Raw genomic sequence first — 21,407 nt, 5'->3', positions numbered from 1 at the left:
CAAAGCCAATGGTCACTTCTCAGCCCCATCCTTCCTGAGACTTACATGGATTCAATAGAGTCTATATACCATTAAAGTATAAAACAGATGGAAGTGAAGCTACTCTGATTGTAGCAGGGAAAGCGCCTGACCCCGCCTACTCAACCTCCCTTCTTTCTCCCTTCAGGACTCCCTGAAGCATGTCAGGAAAGCCCTGGAGTTCTGAGGAGCAGGGATTGAATGCCACTTGTATTAGCCAGGGTTCTCCAGAGAAACAGAATCAAGAGGATGTGCGTGGGTCTCTCTCTCTAAATAGGGATATAGATAGAGACAGAGATAGAGATAGAGATAAAGATAGATATAGTGATATAGATATAGACATATATACATATATATATGTGTATATATATATATATATACATATATATATATATATGTATATATATATATATATACACATATATATATATATACATATATATATAGAGAGAGAGAGAGTGAGTGAGAGAGAGAGAGAGAGAGAGATTTCTTTTAAGGAACTGGCTCATGCACTTGTGCAGGTTGGCAAGTCCAAAATCTGCAGGATAGGCCAGCAAGCTGGAGACCTAGGGAAGAGTTGCAATTCTGGCAAAATTTCCTCTTCTTCTGGGAGAGCTCAGTTTTTTCTATTAAGGCCTTCAACTGATTGAATGAGGCCCACCCACATCACGGAGAGTAATGTGCTTTACTCAAAGTCTACTGATTTAAATGTTAATTTCATCTAAAACAACAACAACAAAAAGCCTTCACTGCAACATCAAGAATAACGTTTGACCAAGTGTCTGAGTACTGTGGCCTAGCCAATTTGACATGTAACATTAATGATCGCATCACTGTAGGGACCAAAGAGCCCCGCAATTGACAATAGTCTGGGAGGGGTTAGATACTTGATACCCCCAAGTCTACCCCTGTAACCCTGAGGAGAGGTCATGGAAGCCAACAGCTGGATTGAGCCAGGGCTGAGCTCTGGCTGGAAGGGAAGCTGTGTACTTCAAGGGAGTTGATGGGCAGACAGAGGAAAAAGAAATTTGAGGGTCTGACACCACCATGAACTTGGTTAAAGGAACATGGGTGAGAAAATCCTATACACAGAATAAACAAAGCTCATTGGGATCTAGCTTCAATCCCAAACCCTTAAAAGAAACACCAACCTATTAGAGTAACTTGCATCCCTTAAGAGTTGTGATATCTGTGAGGACAGAGACCAGGTCATAGACTTTTCTATGTCCCTACCGATCCCAGCTCTGAGATGGACCCTTAGGGGAAGCTCCATAAATACTTGGTGGATGGCACAAAATTGTAATCCACCCACACCTCATATACCTTCCTTCCTCTGTGAAGTCACTCTCAGCTGTGAGCCCACAGCTCTCCATAAGCCCAGGGAGCAGCTAGTACTGATATTTCTATATTTATATTAGCCATTCCCTGTCAGTTGCCACAGATGTCTAGAAAGTCAGCAAGGTACCAATGCGGAGTGAAATTCAACTTTGAAAAACCTTACACAACCATAGGAAAGTTGGCTTGTTTGTTGAATAGTTGTTAAAACCTTAAAGTTTTTCACAGCAGATAGTCTGTTTTGCTGTCAGAAGAATGAATAAATGAAGGGAACTTGTGCTTGGCCTGGGAATTCAGACTGCCATGTGGTTCTAGCATTTTTCCTTTCACAGATCTCAGCACCTGTCAACTTAACGCACACAAATTCAGAGTGAGGCACTTTCTCTGCATTTTACAAATTTTATGACAATGCTATCTATTTCCTGTCAGATTAGTGCAATTCCCTTTTTATTGGCCTTTTGTTATGTAGATCTATAGACAATTTTAATTCTATTGTCCTTGTCTTTATTAAACCGATACCCTCTACTGGGTTAAATTGGGTCATAAAAATTGTATCACGTTATTTTATGTGGCATAAATAGAATGTCGGGTGTTCAGTGTACTGTCAAGTCTTGGTGGTAATGAATAACTGACTTTCATTGCCCGCTGAGGATGCAGACTCTTCCTCCCACTCCGTGGCTGTGGCTGATACTGGACTATTTTCAAGCTACGCTGTCTGTGCTTTCCCCTAAGAATCTCCGGGTGAGACAATCACCTCTTGGGTTCCAACCTAATTGTATCATCTCTCCACTGAAAAAAGAAAGAACAAAACAGAAAATAAATCCACAGCAGCACCCCATTTCATGATTCAAATTTCCCTGTGGAAATTTTCTTAGGCAGTAAGAAATTGAATGCTTTAAATTTTGAGAAAATATGTGTGTAGTCTGTTGGTAAGTGACCTGGTTGACAGGACCTACTTCTTCAATCTGCAATCCTGTGATGCCGTCTGAGACCAGTATCCTAATCGGACAGGGGCAGCTGCCTGTCACTTAGCTAGGGTCTTCACTGCCTGAAAAGATTGGGGCCCAGAAGTCATAAAGAGACAGTGACCCCAGAGGACCAGTTGGGAATGGCAGAAACCAGGTAAGGGAGTAACCCACCCAATCCGGAAGGCTCCAGAGAGGCCACCTGCCCAGGAGAGGCAAAAGATCTCGAGTGCTCAGTCAGGCTGAAGTCTTTGGGCAGAGGGGAAGCTTCTAGGGGAGAGAAGCAGCCTCATGTTCATCCCTAAGCTGGGGACAATGGGAAAAGAGGGGAGCTTTAATGAGCTCCACTTTCTGAAATAAAGAATGGATATGTGATGGTTACCAAGGCTTTTCTTAGCCATCTCATGAGGGCGTTAGGGACTCTACACCGGAGACCAGGACTGTAAATAAGAGCCTTTGCAGGGTTCTCATTTCTGTCGTGCCCTCTCTGTGTCCTTATAGAGATCTGCAGAGAAATCCTTGAAACACAAAAGGTGTGAGTGCTTGTGTTTGAGAGCAGAGAGGAAGCAGGGAATTGGGAAAAGTGCAGCCCACTGTGCATCCAAGACTCTGGGAAGGAACCCAGGGATGTAGGGGGTGCTGGAAGCTCCATAGGAAAAAGAAAGTGGGCCAAGTCCCTGCAGCTCACATCAGAAAAAGGAAAAGGAGAGAGTAAGAGCTGGCCAGGCCTGAGAAAACATCCTGGGGCAGAGCAGTGGAAAGGCCCTGCCTAGAGCTCCTCACAACATTATCTAACTACCGGGATTTAATCAGGGAGGGGGTAGCTATCTAGGGCCAAAGAGTCCTGGATTCAAATCTCTGCTATTGTTGGCCGTGTAAACGTAGGCTAGTGTCTTCATCTCACTGTGCCTTTGTAAAATGGGCATGACAGTGATTCTAGCCTCTTAATGTTGTAGTGATTCTTTTTCTCCATTTTTCTCCCTGCCTTGATATCAAAATGTTTCAGAAATGTTTAGTTCTCAAAATACATTTGGGGAGAAAACCCTAAAACATTTAGATCCCTTAAGTATGGAGAGTCTGCTTTGTCCTGTCTCCTCTCTGAACAGCCTGTTTCGGGAGCAATAGTGATGTCCTGCCCAACTTGTTCCCCAGATGGGAAGGGGTCCACTGGGCTCATAGTTCATGTTGTTAATTTCCAGGTTAGCCTCGGTTTCATTAAGGGCAACAAACTGTGGGATTCCATTTGTCTTTATACTAAATAAGGTGGCATTTAGACTCCAAAGTTACAATGTCTTCCCAGGCACTTCCCATCCAACTTAGGAGGGACTGTTTTCAAAGGAGATGATAAAGGCAGGAAGCTCCCAGGCAGAGGATTACTCACAGGCAGAGCTGTCAGTGCCCTGAAAAAGTGCAGGGGTCCCACAGGATGGGAAAACAAGCTCTTGCGCAAACAAGGCAGCAATTTTGAGCCACCTTGTCCCAGGACAGAGGGCACACATGTGGGTGGGTGGAGAGGGTAGGTATGGGCAGAGATGCCTGGCTGTTTCTCTCCAACAGTAGCTTAGTTCAGACCCTCCATCTTCTACCCTGACTCTAGCAACAGTCTGTAAAGAACTCAAAGTAAAATGCAGAACCTCCCAGATTTGAGAAGAGGAGAAGGCGATTCAGGCAAGTAGAGGTTGCTGGCCACAGACTCCCATCTCTTGCTTGGGATACTCTTCTTGCTTTTCCTGACACTGCCACCATACAGACCCTGAAAGGCAATGGGGAATAGGGACAGCACCAACTTTATGGTTCTGGTCCAAGTATGGGCTTAAATTCCTACCCTTAGTTCTGTTTAGCACAGCTGAGAAAGATGGAAATTTCAAGGAAATTCACTAAATCCAGAGATAGAATAGCCAAAAGTAATTCTCTAAAGTGCAGACAGCATAGAAATACATGATTTTCAGAGTTTTTGAAACAGAAATTTTACAGAAATGAGCTGCTAGTCCCATAAGAATAGAGATAGTGAAGCCACTTTGGCTTCTCTCATATAAACTGGGTTCTTGGTATATCCTGTATTCTCTCATTTCATCTCCAGATGGGACCAAAAGAGGTCAAGTGTTTGTTACTCTTTCTGAGCCCATGAGAACCCTTCCCTCAGCCCTACTTTCCTGTCTGAGGGATGTATCTCTTCTCCAGGTTATTGACAGGGTTGTCATTGACTGAAGTAAGTCACAAAGGGAAAAAATAAATAAATTCCAGGAATGTGGAGAGACCAGTTGTAGGTCAGGCTCATCAAAAGAAGGGTCTAGAATGGACGATGGGCTCTTTATCACATCTCAAATAGCTACTCTCTATGTCTCCTTATGCCAGAGTCAATCACGCTTGGTTCTCTGGGCAATGGGGTGGGGAAGGGAAATCCCTATTCATGAAGACCAAAAGATTCTAAGTGACTGTCTTAGTTTGAGCTGTAATAACAAAGTCCATAGACTGGATAGCTTACAAACAACAGAAACATATTTCTCACATTTCTGAAGAGTGGAAATCTGAGATCAGAGTGCCAGCCAGCACGGTCAGGTTCTGGTGAGGGCCCTCTTCCAAGTTGCAGACTACAGACTTCTCCTTGTGTCTTCACATGGAGAAAGGGATGAGAGAGCTCTTTGGGGTCCCTTTTATAAAGGCTCTATACCATGGATGAAGGCTCCACTCTCATGACCTAATCACCTACTAAAGGTCCCACTTCCTAATACCATCACATTGGGGGTTAGGATTTCAACATATGAGTTTTGGGAGAACACAAACACGCAGTACATTGCATTGAGTTTATGCTTGAACAGTTTTTCCATGGCCAATCCAATCACTATTTTATGAGACTTTCTTCCTGTGGTAGTCTCTAAAGATGTCTACCTTAAATTCCATGACACTTCATTTATCAAGAAGTGAAATGTATGTCTCCTCTCTTTGAATATGGTCTGGATTTGTGACCTGCTTTGATAATAAAATATGATGGAAGTGACATTCTGGGACTTCCAAACCCAGACCTGAAAAGAACTATCTGCTTCTATGTCCTCCCTCTTAGAACCTACCTGCCGAAAGAAGTCCGACTACTCTGAGAAGTCATATTATAAGGAAGGCCAAGCAAGCCAGGTAGAGATGCCACATGGAGGGTGAGAGATGCCTGGCCAGTATCCAGCTCTTCCAGTCACCGCAGATGAATCAATAGACATGCCAGTGAAGAAGCCATCCTGGACTTCTGCTCCAGCAGACAACATATAAAGCAGAAGAGTCTCCCAGCTAAGCCAAGCGCAGGCTACAGAATCATAAGAAATCACAATTACTATTGTTTTAAGCCACTAATTTTAGGGGCGGCTTGTTACATGACAATAGATAACTGAAGCACGACCCTATGCTATAGTAAGTCACCACTCCCTCTGTGCTAGTTAGACATTTTTGTACATACTCTTGTAGTTGTTGGTTTGCTTGTTAGTTAGTCTTCTTCCCAAGTCCTTAAAAGCAAGGGCAGTGTCTTAAGCATCTCTGATTCCCCAAAATACTAGATGCTCCCTAATTGGGTGTTGGGTGAATTGCTGGCTAGATGAATGGATGGATGTGAAGTGATGAATATAGGAATCCTTTTCCCATAAGGGTCCGGAAGGAATGGCTTAGCTTAAAAGAAGAGTGCCTTCTACAAAGGAAAAAAAAATGTTTGTAAACGTCAGTCTTGGGCAAATTCATTGAAAGACACGTCTAAGAAGGAGGATAACCTTCCTACCCAGAAAGAAAGAAATAGATCCAAAGAATAAATGAAGGTTTTTCACCTACTAGATAGATATGGTGTAGATTCAGATTTTTAAAAAATCAGTAGGTTGCCAGAAAGGTCAAATTGAAATAAACAATGAATTGAATTCATGATTAAACTTACAAAAATAGTTGTATGTTTTTTGAAGTAGTAAGACATCAAGTGGTTGGCAAATTTTATAGATGAGGTGAGCCATGCACCATCTGTGTAAAAGAAATTTTCCCCAAATGCTTTCACACATTCCAGTGTTTAAATGTGTCATGAGGTCAAAGGGAGAGATGGTAGAGGCTAGAGATTTAAAAAAGTAAATCTTTGCAAATTACTTCAAAAATTAAAAATGAGGGCTAGAGATTTTAAAAAATAAATCTGTGCAAATTACTTCAAAAATTAAAAGCAATAAATGAGTAGTAATAACTGCTTATTAGGATTATCACAGATTCTTCAAAGAACAAAACTTAACCTGTACCAACCAGCTGCCAAAAAAAAAAAAAAACCTCCAAGAAATAAAAAAACAGAAGTTACATGTAGCAGGTAGTAATTTGTAATCACCACACTTAGGTAAAGAAGCCTCATGTTATCTTTTTTCTTAAAATTTTCTTGAAATTACATTAAGTCTGCCTTTTCCTTCACTAGCTGGCCCCTTTACCCTAGAGTCTTACAAAGTCCAGAACATTCAGGAAGGAACAGTACTGATGGCAGCTGCTATGCTCCTTGTCTACATCCACATGGTCCCTTGAAAGTGGGAAGTTCCATGGATTGTGCGCCTGGTTTAAAATATAGTTTATGGGCCGGCCCCGTGGCGCACTCGGGAGAGTGCAGCACTTGGGAGCATAGCGGTGCTCCCGCCGCGGGTTCGGATCCTATGTAGGAGTGGCCGGTGCGCTCACTGGCTGAGCGCGGTGCGGGCGACACCAAGCCAGGGGTTGCGATCCCCTTACCGGTCACAAAAAGACAAAAAAAAAAATAAATAAATAATAAATAAATAAATAAAATAAAATATAGTTTATTAGTAGAGAATTTGAGGTATAAGAAAGCCAACAGATCAGGAAACGATTGCCATTGAAAAGACAGTTTGCTGTTCACAGTTCCCAAGAGGAGCAAACACACCATGCCACAGGGGCCACATGGGGAGGCACCAGGGGTGGTGAGGAGATGGAGGGGGAAGGGGAGCTGGGGGGAAAAGCCTTTCTGTGATTTCTGCAGAGAGGAATGGGTGAGGCAAGATAAGCAGGCTTAGGATTGGCAAGTTTGAATAATTTCAGTTGGCTCTGAGGCTCAGGGGCTGTCCCTAGTTGTCTGGCACCTGGCCCTGAATGATTAGAACGGGAGAATGGGGCCCAGAGTGTGAAAGCCCAACAAAGGAGGTGGTTGGGGTGTGAACTCCAGCTGGTTTATATTTGAAAAGTTGTCTCATGGGTGAGTTGTTCATTCTCTGTAGGAATTGGCTAATCATGGGAGGGGCGGTCCCGCTAGGGTCAACAAGGCCACAGATGTAATAGCATCAGAATATAAAAAATATAAGGCATGGTTAACATAGTGCCAGGGTTGGGCCCAGGGATCTTTGCAGAGGCTGATAGCACAGTGTAGGAGGTTTGTCTCCTTAGGAGCTATCATTTCCTCTTTCCTCTTTGGGAGCTATCACCTCTAAAGAAATCATCTCCTTTCCAGCTTTAGAGACCTTTATCCTCTCTCAAATCAGTTACTTCAAATTATACCTGTCTGTATCAACTAGGACACTTTCTGCTACAAGTAGTTAACCCTGCCCACCCCCCAAAATAACCCCATCAAATTGGCTTTAAAAATAAAACCAAGTTATTGGCTCACCTACTGGTAGGAAAGGTTCCAGGCGTGGTTATACAAGAGCTCTAGACTCAAGTGTGATAGCTTTAAAATATGCCATGAATTCTTTGAAATTTTTCTTTTCAAAATGTGAAGCCTAGTTTCTCTCTCCTTGAGTATGAGCAGGACTCAGCGGCTCGCTTCTAATGGACAGAATGTGTGTGACTTAAAACTAGAACATAAAAGGCATTGAAATTTCCTTCTTCCTCTCTCTTGGATCATTTACTCTGGAGGAAGCCAGCTACTATGTCACAAGGACACTCAGGCAGCCCTATGGAGAACACCTGAGGGCTCCCACCAACAGCCATCACAGAACTGCCATCTATAGGAACATGTCATCTTAAAACAAGATCCTCCAGCCCCAGATGAGCCTTCAGATGACTGCAGCCCCATCTGACAACTAGACTTGAAATAGAGCTCCCTACACCCTCATAACATACACTATCTGCTTCTGTAGAATTGCTTGCTTAACCTAAGTAACTCCATTTTACCCGCTGTCTGACCTGACACAATGGCCTAGTTCCTGGAATTTACCACACCACCTGCCTCACCCCATCCTGGATGACCCCCTTGGCTGTGACTGCTTTTCATTCAATAACAGAGAATCCTAAGCAATACCAATGCCATCTTGGGAAGGCACTGCTCCATTCCTATTGTCAGACTACCCCCTCTTCTGCGTGAGAAACCGTTGACCTTCTCATAGAAACAAAAATGGTTGCATACAAACAGGAGCCATACACAGTGAACTATTACATGGGAACAGGAACCATACACAATGAAAATTTGTATGCTTGACTGCTCTAACAGCTCATTTTTGGCTTCTGTAACCTAGCTACCTAGCTTGCTTTGTGCACCTGGACAAACCCGTGTGCCAACAGGATGCGGTTTTTGCCTTTAAAACCTCCACAAGACCAAGGCCCAGGGCTGTTCTCCCTTTGTTGCTCCTTGAGAGACAGTCACTGGCCAGTTGGAATGAATAAACTGCCCTTTTCTGCACGAGTGGCATGTAAGTGCATTCTTGCGGGAGGGTGCCTCACAGCAGACTGAACCCCTGAGAAAGCCTGAGTCAGAGCCAGCTGGGTAAGCCACTCCCAAATTCCTCATCCAAAGAGACTGTGTGAAATAACAGCTGTTGCTTTAAACCACTTAGTTCTGGGGTGGTTTGCACACAGCAGTCGATAATTCGTATGCCCCATTTCTGCTAGTTTTTCTGTTAGGCCCTCCTCCACATGTCAGCTTAATCCTCAAGTGAACTTCCCTTGTAGGAGTAAATGGCTTTATCAGTTTCAGGCCCAACAAACATACCCCACACTGCCCAAGAGGAGAGACTGCACAGACATCTCAGAATCCCCAGCAAATGTCATAAGCTTCTGGCAAATTGGGCCACCCCTGAATCAGTCCCTGAGGTTAGGGGAAGGCCCTATGCTGACTGATAAAGCCATGGCTTACCTGAACTGTAACAAGGAGGATGTGCTTAGCACAAACCAGCTGACTGCTCCACACATCTTCCTAGGAGGTCCTTTCCAGAAACTCGAGGCTTCTGAAGACAAAAGCAATGAAGGGAGGTTGCCTTCAAGCAGTGGATTCTTTCCATTGCCAAAAAAACTCCTCCTCAGAAAAGAGAAAACAATGTCTTGGCTTCCTCTTTATCATCGGGGGTGAGAATGGAGAGGAAAAATAAAGTGACAATGAAATACAAATTACTATCTCAATGAATTAAGTTGCTACATATTTTAGAGGATCTCTGATGACTCCCAAATTTATCTCTTTCCCCCAGAAGCCCTTTTCGAACTCCAGAGTCATATGTACAGCTGCTTCTTGACATTTCTACTTTAATGTCTAACAGACGTCTCAAACTAAATATATCTAATTTGAGATCCTGATTCTTCTCCACAAGCATGCTCACGTGCCACATTTAGTCCAACAGGAAATCATGCTAGCCCTGCCTCCAGATACATCTAGAATACCACCATTTCTCCCCACTTCCTGAATCCCTAGGTCACCATCATCTCTCACCTCTATTACCGCCTGCCAGCTAGTTTCCTTTGCTTCCTAACAGGACAGGTTTGTCCCCTGACCCCCTAACCCCCACCACTCCCAGCCCCTGTCCTTACTCTCTTCTAGAGGCACTGCCTCTTTTTACCCTCAAACATGTCTGGAACCTTCCCACCTTGGGAACAGCATTGGCTGTTTGCTCTGCCTGGAAGGGTCTTCTAGCCACCCACTTCAGTAATTTCTTTACCTTTGTCAAGTCTTGGCTCGAATCTCACATTCTCAACAAGGCCTACCTGCATTGCCCTATTTAACATGGGATCTGTACTTCCCCATCTTGGCCACTGCCTGCCCACCCAAGTCCCTCTTTATCCTGTTCTATTCCCATTTTTCCATAGCTCATATTATTTTCTATATAATTTACATGTTAATTATGCTGATGGTCTGCCACCATCACTCATACCATGTAAATTCCCCAAGAGCAGGGATCTTTGTACATCTTTTTCGCTGCTGTAGCCCAAGCCCCTAGCACAGTGCCTGAGGCTTTGGAACCTCAGAGGAGGTGCTCTGTCAATATCTGTTGAGTGAATGGCTAGTTGGTTGACTGGCTGACGCTCACACCAATCCCGTATTGCGGGGACTCCTTTCAATCCCATTAGCAGAGAGGTTTAGTAACTTGCTGGAAATCACAGAACAATAGGGTGAGGAGATGGGATTAAAGCCCAAACCACACTCTCCCCCACAGGCCCTTCCTGCAGCAGCTTTTATAGAAACTATAATTACACTCCTCCTCCTTCGACTGTGACTTGGAATACAATTATGAAGATTTTTTTAATCAGAGCAAATTTCATTAAGTTAAAGAAAATATAAAAATTATGAAGATGGCCTGAGGCTAGGAATGCTATCAGTGAAACGAAGCTCTTACCTTATGTGATTTGACATCTGGGAAATAGATTTAGTAATCACTGTTGTCTTAAAATATGTAAGTGTCCTAAGAAAACATCTTTTTCCTAATTGTTTCCATCTTCACCTAGGTTTATTGGATCTGTACATCCAAAAAACAAATTAGGAAATTGACGAATCCCTGTGTATGTTTTTTGAAATATTTGTGCTTAACCTTTCTGACCTTGCTCTTTCATTGACTAATCGATGGACAGAAAGTATTTCTATTTTCTCAGGAGAAGCCCAGGAACTTGGGACACTGAGAAATAAGAGTGACCTTCCTCATTAGGGAAAAGGCTGGTGAGTCTGGCATTTGATAACAGTAAAAAGTGTCCAGAGCTAAGACCCACCTCCCCACCCCTCCACCCCTGCCAGCCACTTATCCTCTCACTGACTGCCCAGCACTGGGTTTGCCCACATGGGAGGAACCTCCCGGTATACTTCACCACTGGGGATGGTCTGAGTAACTAATGACAATGTGAGACCCACCCAAATTTATTCAAGGTGAGTGGAGTTTACATTCAGGTCTAGCATGTACCTTAAAAAACCAGCCACTTGATTTCTGGTATTATAATTCAAATAAGATTATGTGGTTTAGCTATAAACTTCTAATGTACTCTAATAAGTCCCATAACAGCACTTGACTCACTTTGGAATTACAGCTTGTTCCCTAGGCTCTATTTCCCACTAGCCATTACAATCCTGGAGAGTGGGACTTTCCCTGGCTCATTTACCAATGTATCCCCTGAGCCTGACTCACAGTAGGCATTCTGCAATTCATGAATGCTTGTTAGATTGAATAAAAGAAAGAATGAATGAACCAATAATGTAATAGAATTTGTAAGTAATGCACATAGAAAAAAACTTTGATTAGTGAGACCTCATCAGGGTTGAATCAGCTGTTTTCAAAAGAGAGGCTCTGAATTCTGGTCACCAGAGAGACATCCTATAGCATGTAACTGGTGGCCACTAATCTTGTTAAACTGATTACAAAATCTTGGCAGGAATGCCGTGAGAGAAGCTATGAGGATTTCAGTTCGACAAGCCTGAACATTCTATTCATTGAAAAGAACCAAAATGCAATGGGCTGCCTCTGGGGTGACAAACGCTGGTCACTCTGAAGTGAAATGCCATTTTCTGAAGGGCCTCATGCATCAGGTAGGGAATTAAACTAAAAATACTTTAAGGTCCCTTTGATTGGTTACTTTATGAGCATGCCCTCTTTTATTAATAGTATTTGGGTGCCAGAACCCCAACTTTGCCTCAGACTGGTATGAATTAGAGGTATTAATTAATTGGGAGGCCATTAAGCTGAGGTGGCTTTAGGACCTTGGGTTCCTCTGTAAGCAAAACCCAGTTCAGTGTAAACAGTAAGCAACTTAATCTTAACTACCAGAAGCCACCAAATAACCACCAACCAGGTAGGGCAAATGCCTAGCTGCAGACACTTAAGTCATTTTTTCACTTGCACATCTAGCCTGTAAAAGCTTGTTGCTCACTGCTGAGGTGGAACTCTCTGAACCTCTCTGGGTTCTGAGTGCTGCTCAATTCATGAATTGTTCATTGCTCAAATAAACTCTGTTAAATTTAATTTGTCTGAAGTTTTTCTTTTATGCTTGCTTCCCCTCCCCCAATGCCTGCTCTTCAAATACATGTTGAAACCTCATCTTCTTCCTTTCTTCACCCCTCCCCTGCCAATAAGTTTGGTTCATTACCTCCACCTTTCCTTCCTTTCTACAATCACCTGTCCTATGTTCTATGCAGTCTAGACCTTTAAATTATTAGACCTATAACTGCAGTTTTAGGATTTGTAAGAATTTACTTTCTAGGGTGGAAGGTGGAACTTGCCCTTAGGGCAGACATTACCTTTTGTTTTGTTATTCTTTTAATAGTGTAGAAATTTGGCAGGTATCTACCCAAGAAATAATTCTAATGCAGATGCTTCAGACTTCAGATGTTAGGTATTCAGTTTAGTAATTCATTCATTCGTTTATTCATTCATTCAACAAATATTGAAGTGCCCACATACCAGGCTCTGTGTTGAGGGCTTGGTAGGACATTTGAGCAGCAGAGCAGTTTTTATGCTGACACTGGAAATCTTCACATTTGGAGTAAGATCACCCTCTCCCACCCTCCACACCTCCATCTCTGGACTCAAAAATAGAGCCCCTCATGCTCAGTGGACAACTGATCCTCCACAGGTCTCCATACCTCCAGGAGGAGTCTTAATGAAGCACCAGAGATAAGAATCCTCCTTGTCAAGATCCCCACCCTTTGCTACCCCCCTCAACACACGCAATTTCACCCCAACCATCTGTCCTGGGACACCAGAACTAAATGAAGTATGCCTTTGACTCTATTTTTGTCAGATGTGGCAGGAAACCCAGTCCCTCAGCTCATCCTTCATCCCCCAGATCTAACCTCCAGGATGTTCTGTACATTTTGACCCCGTATCATAACGTTCTTCAATTTCTAATTGAACCAGGTGGAATTGGGGGTCATAATAAGGCATATCCTTTAAACTCTTGAGCCCTCTCTAAAGGCTTCCTCCACCTTCTGGCTCTAACTGAAACCTGACTTGTCCCTGGGACACTGCTTCCCCCACAGCCCTCTTAAGGGGTAGTCATTTTATCCCCCATGTCCCTCTGTCACTGGAGCCAATGGTGGGCAGGTCCTTCTTGCTCCTCTTTGTTGCTTCCCAGCCACTCTCCTTTCACTGTCCTTAAAAGCCATAGCTTTGCCTCTCATGTCATTACTCTGTCACCCACTATCATCACAGTTGTCACTGTATACAGAACCCTAAGTGACTCCCACTCATTTCTTCCATATTTCGGGTCCTCTCTCAATGTCCCTTCCTCCAACTCTCCTCCTTTAGAATCTTAGCTAACTTTAATATTCACATATTTGATTCTTCCAATATCCTGACATCCAGTTTCTTGACTTCCTCCCTCCAATTTTCTTGCCCTTGTGGAAATAAGTGAAGAGCTTGCTTTACGGCAAGGAGTCAGCAACCAAGTCAGTGAATGGGTCTGTGTGGAGCAGAGACTCAAAGGCAGGCACCTTTATAGAGAAAGAAAGCAGGGCGGGCTTCACTTCTGTTCTGACCAGAGGTTGCTGGCATGGGGAGGCTGGAGGCGAGCTAACTACAAGTGGGCATCCTATGTGATTGGTTTGGGGAGCCTATTTGGCTCTTTCTGGTTGGTCCTGAGTTGAAAATGGGGAAAAAATTAGGGAAACCAGCAGTCATTGGCCAAGTTCTGATCGTTGTATGTCGATTTCTGCAGAGCTTGTGGTTTGGCTTCCCAACTGCTTGCTGCAGAGGTTGAGGACCCGAGTTCTACTACCATTGTCCATTCGTATATTCAGTCTCTCAGCCACTCACTTCCATGGTCATGATCCTGGACCTTATGATTACCAATAACTGTAACTCAATTGCAGGCATCCTTTCTTCATCCTCCACCCTAATTTTTCTAGCTCACTCTCACTGGCACTCCACCTCCAACAATTCATCCCAAGACCTACAATCCATTTATCCTTTCACTGTTCAAAACTACCACTGCCCCATCCAGATGTCCTCATTCATCTTTTTACTCAGTTGAAATTCATCGATTGTTACAATCACTCCCTTACATACTCCCTCAACTCTTATATTCTTTACTTGATTCATCTTTTTCACCTGGCAAAGCCATAACCTAGGTGAAATCCAACACCTTACCAACTCTTCCCCTGCACCCTCATAGCTAGTGGAAGCTAGAAAAACAAACAAACAAACAAACAAAAAACACAACTGTGCTGGCTGGCAGGAAGTGATCCAGTTTTGTGGGCTTGAAACTTATCTTTGGGGGCCCTTTTTAAGAAAAAATAATGCAACATAACAAGTGCAAAATCGCTAGGACCTTCCCAGCCAGGCCTTTGAAAGAGACCGTTCCAGCAAGCGAGGTGCCCTGAGGCTCACGTTTCATTAGCTATGTGATGAGTTTGCCCTGCTGTGTTCTCTCTCACCTCAAGTGGATTTTTAATGCTGCCTGTCAGTTATACTCTATCTCCACTACTAGTTTCCTAAAAGGCTATTTCGAAGAGAAAACAGAAGGAATAAAAAAAAAAAAAAAAAAGAAATTCCACAGCTCCCACAACCCACCTGCATCTGTGCATGTATATGCTGCCTTCCCACATTACTACTGATGAACTGTCTGTGCTGCTGGTGAAAGCCAGCCCCGCCACTTGTGCCCCCGGTCTCACCTCCTCTACCTGCTCAAAGACATTGCTATGCAATCCTCCACCCCCATTTATTCCGTCTCTCTATCTCTCTCTGTCTCTCTCTCTCTCTCTCTCACACACACACACATGCAATAGCATTTTCTCTACTGTATCCTTCCCATTAGCAATAAACAAACATGCTGTAATGTCTCCCATCCTAATAATTAAAGAAAGCTCTCTTGACTTCATTTCCCCCCGAGCTACTGTCCCACTTTTCTCCTTTATATAGCAAAACTCAAAAGAGTTGTCTGTGCTCAGTGCCTCCCTTGGACTCAATCTATATAGGTGTTTTTGTCTCCTTCACTCCATCAACACTTCTCAAGAGGTCACTAAGAACCTCCACACTGAAAAACCATATGGTCCTTTCTCAGCCCTCACCTTGTTTCACACACTTGTGGCATTGGACACAGTTGATTACTCCCTCCTCCTCAAAACCCTTCCTCACTCAGCTTCCGGGACGCTCTGCTCTCCTTGTTTTTCTCCTGCCTCACTGGTGGCTCCTGTTCCTTTGCTTACTCGTGAGGCACAGTCCTCTGAAAATAGTATACTGCTTATCTTATACTCGTATAGGGTGTAGGGTAAAGAAGCTCAGGATCTGGTGCCTTTGAGCAGTGGAAGTGCTTAGGGATTGCTGACCTTCAGTTGTACAAGTGATTCCTGGAGAGTGGATGTGACTCACTTTTAGAAGGGCCAGTACTGAAGAGGGTTATCACTTATGGATGAGAGTGGTTTGAAGACAGGTTCTGATGGTTAATTATTTGTATGACCAACAAACAATGAGTCTTTTCCTCTCTTGAATTGGGAGTATCAAACCTTTTCATTCTCACTCCACATCTTCCTAACCTCTCAATGTTAGAGTGCTCTAGGAATCAGTCATTGGATCTTTTCTTTTTTTCTATCCACACACATTACCTTAATGATATCATCAGAGCCTTATGACATTTTATCCAACAGGCACAATGGGCACAGTTACTAGGGCCCATGATACTTTTAGGAGCCCATAAAAAATGTTTTAATCTAAAGTTAAAAGAAATGAATATGATAATAATGAATCCAGCATAGATTGTATTTATACATACATATATACACATATACATATACATATATACATATACAGATATATATATATATATATATATTTTTTTTTTTTAATTGAGGAAGGAGCCCCTGAAGGCAAAACTGCTAAAAGCCCATGAAAGTCATAATGTAGCCCTGAGTCTTATGGCTTTAAATACCTTCTAGATAGGTTCATATCATTACTAACAACTTTATTTCTTGGACTTCTACCTTGGAATCCATATTTGTATATCCAACTGCCTCTCCATATCTTCATGAAGTGCACAAATTTACCTGTTGATCGAATGAACCTGGGTTTTGGGAACCTGAAGCTTATACAATCTGTAGGTGTCGCCCCAGCCCAGCCGAGTGCGTGCCGACCAGAGAGGTGCCCCACTGGAGAGACCTGAGATCTGCAGATAACACACGCCCAGCGGCACCAGTGCATGACCAAGCAGGTAGGTATCACCACCACAGGACCCCATCCCCAGCCCGGCCGGATGCAAGCTGACCAGAGAGGCACCCCCCTCCCCCGGAAAGGCCCAAGTCCCGTGGAGACCACGCGTCCAGTGGCGCCAGCACACAACCTAGCAGGAAGGCCTCACCACTGCCAGACCCCAATCCCAGCCCAGCCGAGTGCATGCTGACCAGAGAGGCCCAAGACCATAGGCAACCATGTGCCCAAGGCGCCAGCAGGCAACTGAGCAGACACTGAGGCAGCCATGCCAAATTGGCTGCCCCAGCAGCATCCTAGCCAGACAAGTGTCAAACCAGTGGACTGTGAAATCACTTGCCACAATGACTAAACATCAAAGGAAAGATACCAGAAATACAAAAAATAAAGAAAACACACCACCAAAGGGTAATAATTCTCAAGCTCTAGATCCCATAGAACAGGAAGTCCTTGAAATGTCTGACAAAGAATTTTGAGTGATAATTCTAAGGAAACTAAATAAGATACAAGAAAACTCAGCTAGACAACACAATGAAAGGAGGAAAAGTATACAGGACCTGAAAGAAAAAATGTACAAGGAAATCAATGTCCTGAAAAAGAATGTAGCAGAGCTTGCTGAGCTGAAAAATTCATTCAACAAAATAAAAAGCACAACAGAGAGTTTAACAAGCAGGCTTGCAGAAGCTGAAGAGAGAACTTCTGACCTTGAAGATGGGCTGTTTGAAATAATACAAGGAGACAAAAAAAAAAAAGAAAGAAAAGAAAGAAAGAAAAAAGAATTAAAAACATTGAAGAAAATCTAAGAGCAATATCAGACAACCTTAAGCACTCAAATATCCGAGTCAAGGGTATTCCAGAAGGGGAGGAAAAAGGAGATTGCATTGAAAGCATATTCAACAACATAGTGGCAGAAAACTTCCCAGGTACCGAAAAAGACACAGATCTTCAGATTCAGGAAGCTCAAATATCCTCAACTGTATTCAACCCAAAAAGATCTTCTCTAAGACATGTTATAGTCAAATTGGCAAAACTCAAAGACAAAGAGAGAATCTTAAAAGCTGCAAGAGAGAAGTGTCAAATCATCTATAAGGGAGCCCCAATAAGACTAACATCAGACTTTTCATCACAAACCCTAAAAACCAGAAGGAATGGGATGATATATTCAAAATACTAAAAGACAGAGATTGCCAGCCAAGAATACTCTACCCTGCAAGGCTATTCTTCTGAAATGAAGGGCAAACAGTATATTTCTCAGACAAACAAAAACTGTGAAAGTTCACTACCACATGACCACCCTTACAAGAAATTCTCAAGGGAGTACTGGGTTTGGTACCTGAAAAATAACTACTGCTGCCATAAAAACTCAAGAAAAATCAAAACCCACTAGCAAAATAAAAATGCCAACAATGAAGAGAAGAAAAAAAAAAGTTTATCTACAACCCAAGAAACCAACAAATACAGAAAACAAGCAGTAAATCAGAAAGAAAGGAAAAAAAGACACTGAAGACATCTGAACAAAAATCAATAAAATGCTAGGAGTAAATCAACAGTTTTCAATAACAACTCTTAATGTAAAAGGCTTAAATACCCACATCAGAAGACACAGACTGGCTGACTGGATTAAAAAGGAGGACCCAACTATATGCTGCCTTCAAGAGACCCACCTCACCAGTGAAGACTCACATAGACTAAGAGTGAAAGGATGGAAAAGGATCATGCAAAGAGAAATGAAAAACGAGCTGGAGTAGCTATTCTTACATCTGAAAAAATAGACTTTAAACTAAAAACCATAAAAAGATATAATGAGGGCCACTACATAATGATAAAAGGATTCATCCATCAAGAAGACATAACAATCATAAATATATATGCACCCAATGTCGAAGCAGCCAGATTTATAAAGCAAACTCTATTAGACCTAAAGAAGGAAACAGCCACTAAAACCATAATAGCAGGGAACCTGAACACCCCGCTGTCAATATTGGACAGATCATCTAGGAAAAGAATCAGCCAAGAAACACAAGAGCTAAACAACACTCTGGACCAATTGGACTTGGCAGATATCTACAGAACATTCCATCCAACAACCTCAGAATATTCATTCTTCTCATCAGCACATGGATCATTCTCCAGGATAGATCACATGTTAGGTCACAAATCAAGTCTCAATAAATTCAAAAAAATTGGAATTAGCCCATGTATTTTTTCTGGATTAAAATTAGAAATAGATAACAAATGAAATTCTGGAAACTATACAAACACATAGAAATTAAACAGCATTCTACTAAATGACATATGGGTCCAAGATGAAATCAAACAGGAATTCAAAAAATTTATTGAAACTAATGAGAACAATGATACATCATACCGAAACCTGTGGGATACTGCAAAAGCAGTATTGAGGGGGAAATTTATTGCATTAAGTGCTTACTTCAGAAGAATGGAAAGATGGCAAGTGAACAACCTAATACTTCACATTAAAGAACTAGAAAAACAAGAACAATCCAATCCCAAAGTTGGCAGATGGAAAGAAATCATTAAGATCAGAGAAGAACTTAATGAAATTGAAGCCCCCAAAATCATACAAAACATAAATGAATCAAAAAGTTATTTTTTTAAAGATAAATAAAATTGACAAACTATTAGCACGGCTAACGAAAAAAAGAAGAGAAATGACCCAAATAACACAAATTAGAAATGAAAAAGGTGATATTACAACTGATATGTCTGAAATATAAGGAATCACTCAAGATTACTATAAAAAACTATATGCAAACAAATTTGAAAATCTGGAAGAAATGGATAAATTTCTGGAAGCACACAAACTACCAAAACTGAGCCAAGATGATGTAGAAAATCTGAACAGACCAATAACGTAAAATATTGAAGCTGTTATCAGAAGGCTCCCAACAAAGAAAAGCCTAGGACCAGATGGATTTACAGCAGAATTCTACCAAACATTCAAAGAGAAATTGACATCAATTCTCTAAAAACTATTTTAAAAGGTTGAAACAGAAGCAATTCTCCCAAACTCATTCTGTGAAGCAAACATCACCCTGATACCAAAACCACGTAAAGATACAACTAAAAAAGAAAACTGAAGGCCAATATCCTTGATGAATATAGATGCATAAATCCTCAATAAAATACTAGCTAACAGAAAAAAGCAACACATATGCAAAGTTATACAACATGATCAAGTGGGATTCATCCCAGGGATGGAGGGTGGGTTCAACATACGCAAATCAATAAATGTGATGCACCATATCAATAAAATCAAACACAAGGACCATATGATCATCTCTAAAGATGCTGAAAAAGCTTTTGATACAATTCACAACTTGTTCATGATAAACACTCTCTACAAGTTAGGTATAGATGGAAAGTACCTCAACATAATTAAAGCCATGTATGATAAACCCACTGCTAATATCATCCTGAATGGGGAAAAGCTGAAAGCTTTTCCTTTAAGAACAGGAACTAGACAAGGATGCCCACTTTCACCACTCCTATTCAGCATAGTGTTGGAAGTACTAACCAGAGCAGTCAGAGAAGAGAAGGAAATAAAAGGCATCCAGGTTGGAAAAGATGAAGTCAAACTGTCTCTCTTTGCAGATGATACAATCCTATATATCGAACAGCCTAAAGCCTCTACAAAAAAAACCTCTTAGAGTTGATAAATGATTTCAGCAAAGTTGCAGGATACAAAATCAGCACACAAAAATCAGTAGCATTTCTATTCTCCAACAGTGAACATGTGGAAAGAGAAATCAAGAGTGCTTGCCCACTTATAATAGCCATCAAAAAAATAAAATACTTAGGAATAGAGTTAACCAAGGATGTGAAAAATCTGTATAATGAGAACTACAAACCACTGCTGAGAGATATTAAAGAGGACACAAGAAGACAGAAAGATATCCCCTTCTCTTGGATTGGAAGAATCAACATTGTGAAAATGTCCGTACTACCCAAAGTGATATAGAAATTCAATGCAATCCCCATCAAAATTCTAATGCCATTTTTCTCAGAAAAGGAAAAAGCTATCCAGACATTTACATGGAATAGCAAAAGACCACACATAGCCAAAGCAATTCTGAGCCAAATAAATAAATAAATAAATAAAGCTGGAGGCACAACATTACCTGACTTTAAACTATACTACAAAGCTATAATAACCAAAACAGCATGGTACTGGCATAAAAACAGACACACTGATCAATGGAATAGAATAGAGAATCCAGAAATCAGCCCCTACACCTACAGCCATCTGATCTTTGACAAAGGCACCAAGCCTATACACTGGGGAAGAGACTGCCTCTTCAGTAAATGGTGCTGGGATAACTGGGTATCCATATGCAGGAGAATGAAACTAGACCCATACCTCTCACCATATACCAAAATCAACTCAAAATGGATTAAAGAATTAAATATACACCCTGAAACAATAAAACTTCTTAAAGAAAACATAGGAGAAACACTCCAGGAAGTGGGACTGGGCACAGACTTCATGAATATGAACCCAGAAGCACAGGCAACCAAAGGAAAAATAAACAAATGGGATTATATCAAACTAAAAAGCTTCTGCACAGCAAAAGAAACAATTAACAGAGTTAAAAGACAACTAACAGAGTGGGAGAAAATATTTGCAAAATATACATGTGACAAAGGATTAACATCCAGAATATACAAGGAATTGAAACAACTTTACAACAAAAAAACAAGTAACCCAATTAAAAAATGGGCAAAGGAGCTGAATAAGCATTTCTCA

The sequence above is a fragment of the Cynocephalus volans genome, chromosome 4, assembly GCF_027409185.1.
Source record: "Cynocephalus volans isolate mCynVol1 chromosome 4, mCynVol1.pri, whole genome shotgun sequence".
NCBI classification, from domain to species: Eukaryota; Metazoa; Chordata; class Mammalia; order Dermoptera; family Cynocephalidae; genus Cynocephalus; species Cynocephalus volans.
The sequence above is the reverse complement of the archived record's forward strand: the minus strand, read 5'-3'. Positions refer to the sequence as shown.